Below are 8,554 nucleotides of genomic sequence, written 5' to 3' on the forward strand. Positions count from 1 at the left end.
GGTAATCCTTAGGTGGTGCTGCTAATCTGAGTACTGACATGTAAGAAAGAAATAGCTCTTTCTTTTCTATTGTGTCAAAGACCGAAAGCATGAGGCCCGCACCGTTTTTTTGCTGTACTAGACTTTCCTGCGATTTCAGCGTTTTGAAGACTGCCGTGGCTTTCGTAGCGTGAGCATCTCAGGTTTGTCGTGCTTAACGTCACTCCTCTCTTTCGCTCACTAAGCTGAGTCAAGATCTAATAAGGCGAAGACAGGTCGGAGAGGACTCGGGCTAGGAAGTGGATGTGCTCACCTAGAGGCAAAGTATGGGCAGGCTGCTTATCCTACTAAGCATGAAGGCCTTGATGAGGTTTTTTGACTTGTTGAACAGATGTAGGGGTAAACATTCTACAGGAATAAATATTGAGGCATTATGTCTTGCACCTTATTCTATTTGGCATAAACTGGTCCATATGACTTTTCTTCTCCTTTCTAGGAAATGCCACACATATGCGTTTTAGAGTCGTGACTGTATAGTTCTCCACAGACGAACTTACACGAGCTTTTAGGAGGGGCAAGATTTGATCGATATCAGGAGTGCCTCTCGAGTAGACTCCCACACTACTGTTTATTGCTGATAGTCACTGCACCTGCATCTGGGGCTGGAGGTGGTCAGTAAACACGCTGAGCTTTAGGAACCCGTATCTTACGTCAACTTGCAATTGTTAAAACTCACTGAGATACAAGGAGTGAAAACAGTGACAATGTTCTCGGTTCCCTTAAGACAGTTGCAGCGTGAAGTTGATCTGCTAGGTAGAACCCCTAAGCTGTTCTCAATCTTGCTGGCCGAGCACACTGTACAGCACATCTCAGAAGCAGCGGCCTAATTAGATCAGCTGGACAAGCTCCTGTCGGAAATTTAAAAGGCCTGGACCATTGACTGTTATATGGGACCGTTGCCTGAGACTTGTTTGGACTCATATAATTTTGATTGTTAGAGCTTTAGTTCTCTCTCCCCGCAGCTTTTGCACACTGTTTGGGGCACTTGCAGAAGTTGTTTCTACTCTGTTTGGGGTCGCAAGGGCATAAACAGATGTTTCGCACTAGACGGTGGCGCCTGATTCTGAGTTGGTTTATGGTTCAGAGAGGTTTTGTGAAATGGCCTATAGTCTGAGGCAATTCACTTTTTTTTTATCGCTTGAGGCCCTGGACGCTTTTTTTTTATGTCCCTATGTGTTGAGATGATGGCTCCTTGAAAGATCTACTTTGATCTCAAAAATCTTGCAGACCATCTCAGGCCAAGCTAACATTTGGTTTTAGTAACATCCGTCAGCATGGCTCTAGCCCAGAACCCTACATCGCTAATCGGTTTGCCAGTATTATTATATATATGTATTATTATTTTTTTAGCATCGTATATTATATAATAGGGCGATATACGGATGACTCGTAATTTGATTCTATACTGGTTATCTTTAAATCTAGCATGAGTATTGATCTGTGCAATACTTCGTTTCAGTAACGGAGCTCCTTCAATAACGCAGTTCCTATATGCTCACAGGGCACGTTGCCTAGAGCTTGGCTACTTCCGGTAACACTTGTTGGCTAAGCCAAATATTGTGCATGCGCAATTGCCGCAGGGGAGACAGAATGAAGCTGCGAGGTATTTCTCCAGAGACCGGAGGCATCAATCAGAATGGCATCGTTCGAATGGCAATTATATGCAAATAATTGTTGACACACAAAGTAGTGCAATCGGCGCTAATGATACAGGGTCAACAGTGTTATAGATGCAAGTGAAACTTGGGTATTGTTCAGTGGGCAATTACTTGTGTCGCTGTTAAAGTACAGTCTATGGAGACCTGGTTCAGTCGCGGAATGGTTGGGACTGAGGTTTTTACGGAAAGGATTTTTGTAATTTGATTCTTCCATACGCTTAAAGTCTACTAAACTCAATTACAACCTTAATCTAAACCCAATTGCGGATTTGCTTCCAATAATGATTAATTATATTAGCTGGGTAGAAGAAATGGTAATTGTTTGCTTTAGAACTGCATAGGAAAAGGAATTTTAAAAAAATCTGAATTATTTTAATTATAATGGAGTCATGGGAGCTGGCCTTCTCTGTAATTCAGGGCTTCTGGATACGGGTTTCCGAATAACAGATCTCCTATACCTGTACAAGGAAGCCCCGAAATCCTATTTAAATGCATGTGCAGCAATTTAGAAGGATGTTTATTGCCCATGTGCTGGGGTATAGTCAGGTGAGTTCCCGAGCTGTGAAGTGACATCATGGTAAGCCTGTAAAATAGCCAGATTGCAGGTGAGCTGACTTAAAGGGAATCTTACACATTTTTGGGGATTTTGGTAATTGACTTTTAATTTGTTTTAGGCACCACTAACATCAAGTGGGCAGCAACTTTTGCTGAGGTTTCCTTGTCCTTCAAGTTGAGTAGAAGGTTTTGGCACTTTGTGTTTAGTGAAGGTGGTTAGGTTTCGGTTTCGGAAATCAACTGTTTTTTTGATCTCGTCATCTGCACTAGGCAATACAGGGAAGTGGGAGTTATATAAGGCTATCAAGATTGTTTCATGATATTTTGTGTGCTAAGTGTTGTATGTTTTGGTTATTGATACTTTTTATTAATCCTCTTTCTATTTCAGAGTCCATCTGCCTATTTATATTCCAGCCTCTTATTCAAATCAATGCATGGTTGCTAGTGTAATTTGGACCCTAGCAACCAGCTTGCTGAAAATGTAAATTGGAGAGCTGCTGAATAATAATCTACAAAAAAAACACAAATAATAACAAATGAAAACCAATTGCAAGTTTTGCCGAATATCATTCTCTGCATCATACTAAAAGTTAACTCAAAGGTCAACAATCCATTTATAAATGTTTTCAACCCACCACAGCAAAAGTGTTAGATTGTATTTATTTGTTGTTATTTAAGTATGAATAGGTATTATTATTACATTTTATCCTTTTCTCATTTTCATAGAGGAGACCTCCAGAACACATTCCTTTTATGTAAAAACCTGTCAACAAAAAATCCAAAGAAAACCAAATGGTGTATCATGGGTATGTATTGTCAACCAGTCTGTTAAAGTATCCACATTCCTCTAAGTGATATATATTATATTGTGCCTCATACATGCACCTATGCATTTCTGATGTATTTTATCTTGGTCAGACTCTTTCATAACTTTTTTGGCCTTTTCCATATGTGCTATTATCATTTGTGCCTAAATAGTACAACATGTCATACATTGGGCATACCTTAGAGGGCAGCTATTCTATCGAGGTTCAGGTACTTAGAAGATTTTCAGCTATACTTGGATATCTGGTATTCTTCAACAACTGTATTCCTCTATCTTCAGAGATATTGAATGGCCTAGAAGACAGTGGGGCTCAATTTATCAACACTGGGCAAATTTGCCCATAGGCAGTAACCCATTGGTAACCAATCAGATTGTTGCATTCATTGTTCTACTTGCAGCTGGCTTTAAAAGCTAATCACAGATTGGGTTGCTATAGGTAACTGCCCCATGGGCAAATTTGCCCAGTGTTGATAAATGAGCCCCCAGTGGCTTACAATTAGGAGTTATAGTTTCTAGGGCGCTCAAAGAAGAACTGATGTGCAGCAGCATATTACATTTTTTACACATGATTTTCTACTACACTCATAGGCGATCAGTCTTCATGTAGGATCAGACCTTCCCACAAACGGCCAACATGCAGTAAATATCTGCATATCGTAAATTAAGGTTTTAGAAAGAACTTACATTTTAAAAATTAGTTTATTATTATTATTTAATATAAGCTTCCTCATGCTGAAGTAAGAAACTGTCTAAATACAATCAATTAAATATTCTTATTGTTTCTGAAATCACTTTTACCTTCATTATCCCTCTCAGCATCTGTTTCTCTTCATTCTGTCTTCATGCAGCAGTTGGGGTGTCGGATGAATGATCCAATATATCTTATAGGGGGCTTCCTTTCCTATCCGATGAATTAGAGCTCACACAAATAAATGATTCCAGTACAAACAAACAACGTTTCGGGGGGAACACAGCCTCCCTTCTTCAGAAGAAGGGAGGCTGTGTTCCCCCCAAAACGTTGATTGTTGGTGGCATTAATAAAAGGGGTACAATCCCCGACTGCAACATTGGTGTGTGCGGACCGTTTTTTGAAATTGCACAGCAATATAAATGCAGTACATTCAATCTGACCAACTACGTTAGTCATCCCCTGGTCTGGCCAGTCCTACACTGATTCACCAAGAATTCTTCTGCTTCACTACACATTTCATGACAATATTAAGGCATGAGGCCACTAATAAGCCTATCACATCTCTTATTTGCATTCCCAATTATTCCTTGCTTGTGTGACTCCCAACAATTCTTATATTTGAGTTGTGGCTCATTGTTAAAAAAAAAAAGTTGGGGATCCTCATTCTAGAGTATTACATTTAAAAGAGACTGCAAGATAATACATTTATGTTTTTGCATTAATTCAATATTTGGGATTAAAGCTTGGTAAAAGAATGAGCCTAGAAATCATACTCCTTATAGGGGTAACTGTAGCAGACCAAAGGGACAGAAGCCTTTTTAAAGTAAACATCTTAGTTTTAACCCCAAAATTACTTTTGAACTTGCCCTTTCCTTGTATCTAAAGCTAGGATGCGATTAGGGTGTCTCCAATATAATTCATACTGACAAACGATCCTCTGTCCTCAACCCAGCAGAAAATGAAAGGTGATCTATGTATCTATATCACTGGACATCCATTACCTTTTAATAATACATTTCTTGATGACATTCAAAGCAGTTCACAACTCTGCTCCACCCTACATCAATGAAATTATCTATATTCATTTTAAGAATTCTCTGGAATACGTGCCCCACATCTTATCTCATGTCCTCTTTTTTTTGGATTGTAAACTCTATTGAACAAGGCCCTCTTTACCTAGGATAATTTGTAGGTTTAATGTATACGCACGTATCCGTATATACACCTCATACATGCAGTAGGGATTGCTTGTCCATATATTGCAATATATTAAGATGACCAACTACTGATTAAAGAGGTTGTTCACCTTTTAGCATGATGTAGAAGTCATATTCGGAGACAATTTTCAATTGGTTTTCATTATTTGTTCTTTTTGAGTTATTTAGCAGCTCTTCAGTTTGCAGTTTCTGCCATCTGGTTTCCAGGGGCCCAATTACCCAAGCACAGTGCATTGATTTGAATAGGTATATGAATAGCAAAGTGTCTGAATAGAAAGATTAGTAATAAAAGTAACAATAACTTTGTATCCTTGCAAGCATTTTTTTTTAAGATGGGGTCAGTGACCCCATTCGAAAGTTGAAAAGAATGAGAAGAAAAGGCAATCATTCTACACTATAACCAATAAATAATGAAGATCGATTGAAAACATGTTATAATTGGCCCATTCCATAACATACTAAAAGTTAACTTAAAGGTGAAACCACCCCTTTAAGGAATTGATCAGTAAAATGTACATTTGTACTCTGCTTATTTTATCCTTATTAGTGAAATTCTGCCATATATTACAGACCTTTTTCTTTTGGGATCAGTTGAAATGTTAATAACATTGTTTTTCTTTCTCCATTGCAAAGATGACCTGTTGATGCCACTGTTGCAGTTCCTTAGCAGAAGATAGTCCTACTGAGTAAACAAGCTCTTTGATCCTTCAAGTCTTTGAACTTAAATATTTGACTAGGGGTGATTCAAAAACAATGAAGACTACTTCCTTTTAACTGCATTTTTACAAGTGTGCATTGCGAGCGCATGTTGAAAGCTGCTTCAGCCCCATGCAGCGGACATGCTCTGTAGTCATACTGGATTAATGCAGGCGTCAGGATGAAAATTCCATTTTTTTTCTCTCATGCTTTTCAGGATTCCACAGGGTCCTCATGTATTGTGCAATAATGATGATAAATGCATGATAGGGCCTCATGGAGATGTTTACAAAAGCTTGGGAAATGGAGAACCCCCTTCCTTCGTTGCATTGCCACCCATGATATCTGGATACTAATGCACTGTGATTATGGCGGCACATGCTTGACTGACGACCGTTAAACAGGATCTTTGGATATTTATTAAAATGTTTCCTTTATGTCTGTTTGACGATGTTTTCCGTGATTGTAATGAGCAGGTACTATATCTCATGCCTATGTGAGAATATAAAAATGTGTAAATAGCTATTGTTAGAGCTAGCGTATAGAGAATGAGAAATGGTAGGGGTTAAAGGAATTGTTCAGTATAAAAATAAAAACTGGGTAAATAGGCTGTGCAAAATAAATACGTTTCTAATGTAGTTAGCCAAAAATGTAATGTATAATGGCTGGGGGTGACTGATGTATAACGGAACAGTACTTCCTGCTTTACAGCTCTCTTGCTTTCCACTGATTGGTTACCAGTCAGTAACCAATCAGTGACTTGAGGGTGGCACATGGGTAATAAACGGTTTGCTTTTGAATCTGAGCTGAACTAAATTATTAATTGCAAACTCACTGAACAGTTATGTCCCATGTGGCCCAACTTATATTCGCTGACTAACTCCCGAGTTAGAGAGCTGAAAAGCAGGAAGTTGTGTTCTGTTATGTTAGACATCCAATCACTCCAGTCTTTATACATTACATTTTTGGCTAACTAACTATATTGAAAACATTTTTTTTCTTTTTGCACAGCCTATCTATTTACCCAGTTTTAATTTTTACACTGAACTGTTCCTTTAAGGCGCTCAAGTCAGGGCTTTTTATCTGAAAGGGCAATACTAGTTTGCTGCAGTCTTTACTAGGGATGCACAGAATACACTATTTTGGATTCCGCCGAATCCCTGAAACCTTGGCGAAAGATTTGTCCGAATTCCGAATCCTCATTTGCATATGCAAATTAAGGGTGGGAAGGGGAAAACATTTTTTACTTCCTTGTTTTTGTCACAAAAAAGTCAGACGATTTCCCTCCCGCCCCTAATTTGCATATGCAAATTAGCATTCGAATTTGGCCGAATCCTGTTGAAAAAGGCCGAATCCCGAACTGAATCCTGGATTCGGTGCATCCCTAGTCTTTACATAGGCCTGAATATTATACAATATTTTGCTTTCTTGAACAGGAGATAACCATCATTTTGTCAAGCCATCAGCATTAGCCCTCCTCAACCTCATTTATTTATGTTGGAAAAGAAAAACAACTTTGCCACTTTGATTGTTTTGTTGTCATGTTGTAAGTCATGTTAACTAATACAAAACCATATATAGACCTAAAAACTTGTCAGATATTTTCTTGATGTTTCCCTTGATGCCTGCAAGCAACTGTAAAGTCGCAAACCTTAGCACGCTTATATACAAAACAGCACCTAAAAGTCTATTTTCTTAATTCACTTTGCTCATGCCATCACAATATACTTCCAAAAAGGCCTACTCTCTGTCGGGCAACAATTGGTATCTACCGGCTTTATGATTATTATAATTCTTTTCTACACTGAAACACAATTGTCTGAAAGCCGTGCTAATAAATCTCTTTATTTTATGTTATTTATTATCATATTGTAGTACAGTGTGTTTTATAAAAGGTGACTTAACAATGTATTTCCTTTTCTAGTCATCGTGGACTAACACAAATGTTCATTGTACAAACATGGGGACCCTTTCTCGAAGCCCTTAGCTCCCATTTATTCTACTCATAATTTATTTATACAGAGTCTGCAAGTTTCCTTCTAAGAACTCAATTGTTTCTGCTTTCTGCCTACGTTTGTTCTAAAAATATTTAGCAAAAGGAGAAAAACAAATCTTCTCTATAAAATACAAAGCTTTATAAAGGTTGGATATTTCACTATTCTTTTTCCTCTGACAACAGATTTTATTTATTTATTTATTTCAAGGGTTGAAACGATCATATAAAACTGAAGGTGACCTTTTATGGACTAGGGATGCACCGAATCCAGGATTCGTTTAGGATTCGGCTTCGTGCTTGGCCGAGTAATTAGGGATGGGAAGGAAAATCACATGACTTTTTGTCACAAAACAAGGAAATTTAAAAAAAACTGTTTTTTCCCCACTTTTTCTGTTTCTGGACCTAATTTGCATAAACATTAAATAAACCCAATAGGATTGTTTTGCTTCCAGTATGAATGATATATTAGTTTGGCTCAAGTACAAGGTTCTGTTGCATTACAGGTATAGGATCTGTTATCCAGAAAGCTCCAAATTACAGCAAGGCCGTCTCCCATAGACTCCATTTTATCAAAATAATCCATACTTTTAAAAAAAGTATTTCCTTTTCCTCTGTAATAATAAAACAGTACCTTGTACTTGATCCAAACGAAGATATAATTAATCCTTATTGGAAGCGAAACTAGTCTATTGGGGTTATTTTTATGTTTAAAAGATTAAATAGTAGACTATGGTATGGAGTATCCAAATTACAGAAAGATCCCTTATCTGGAAAATTCCAGGTCCCAAGCATTCTGGATAACTGGTCCCATACCTGTGTTACAGAGAAAAAGGAAATTGTTTTAAAAATTATTATTTGGATAAAATGGAGTCTATG

Source organism: Xenopus laevis, chromosome 6L (assembly GCF_017654675.1).
Source record: "Xenopus laevis strain J_2021 chromosome 6L, Xenopus_laevis_v10.1, whole genome shotgun sequence".
Lineage (NCBI taxonomy): Eukaryota > Metazoa > Chordata > Amphibia > Anura > Pipidae > Xenopus > Xenopus laevis.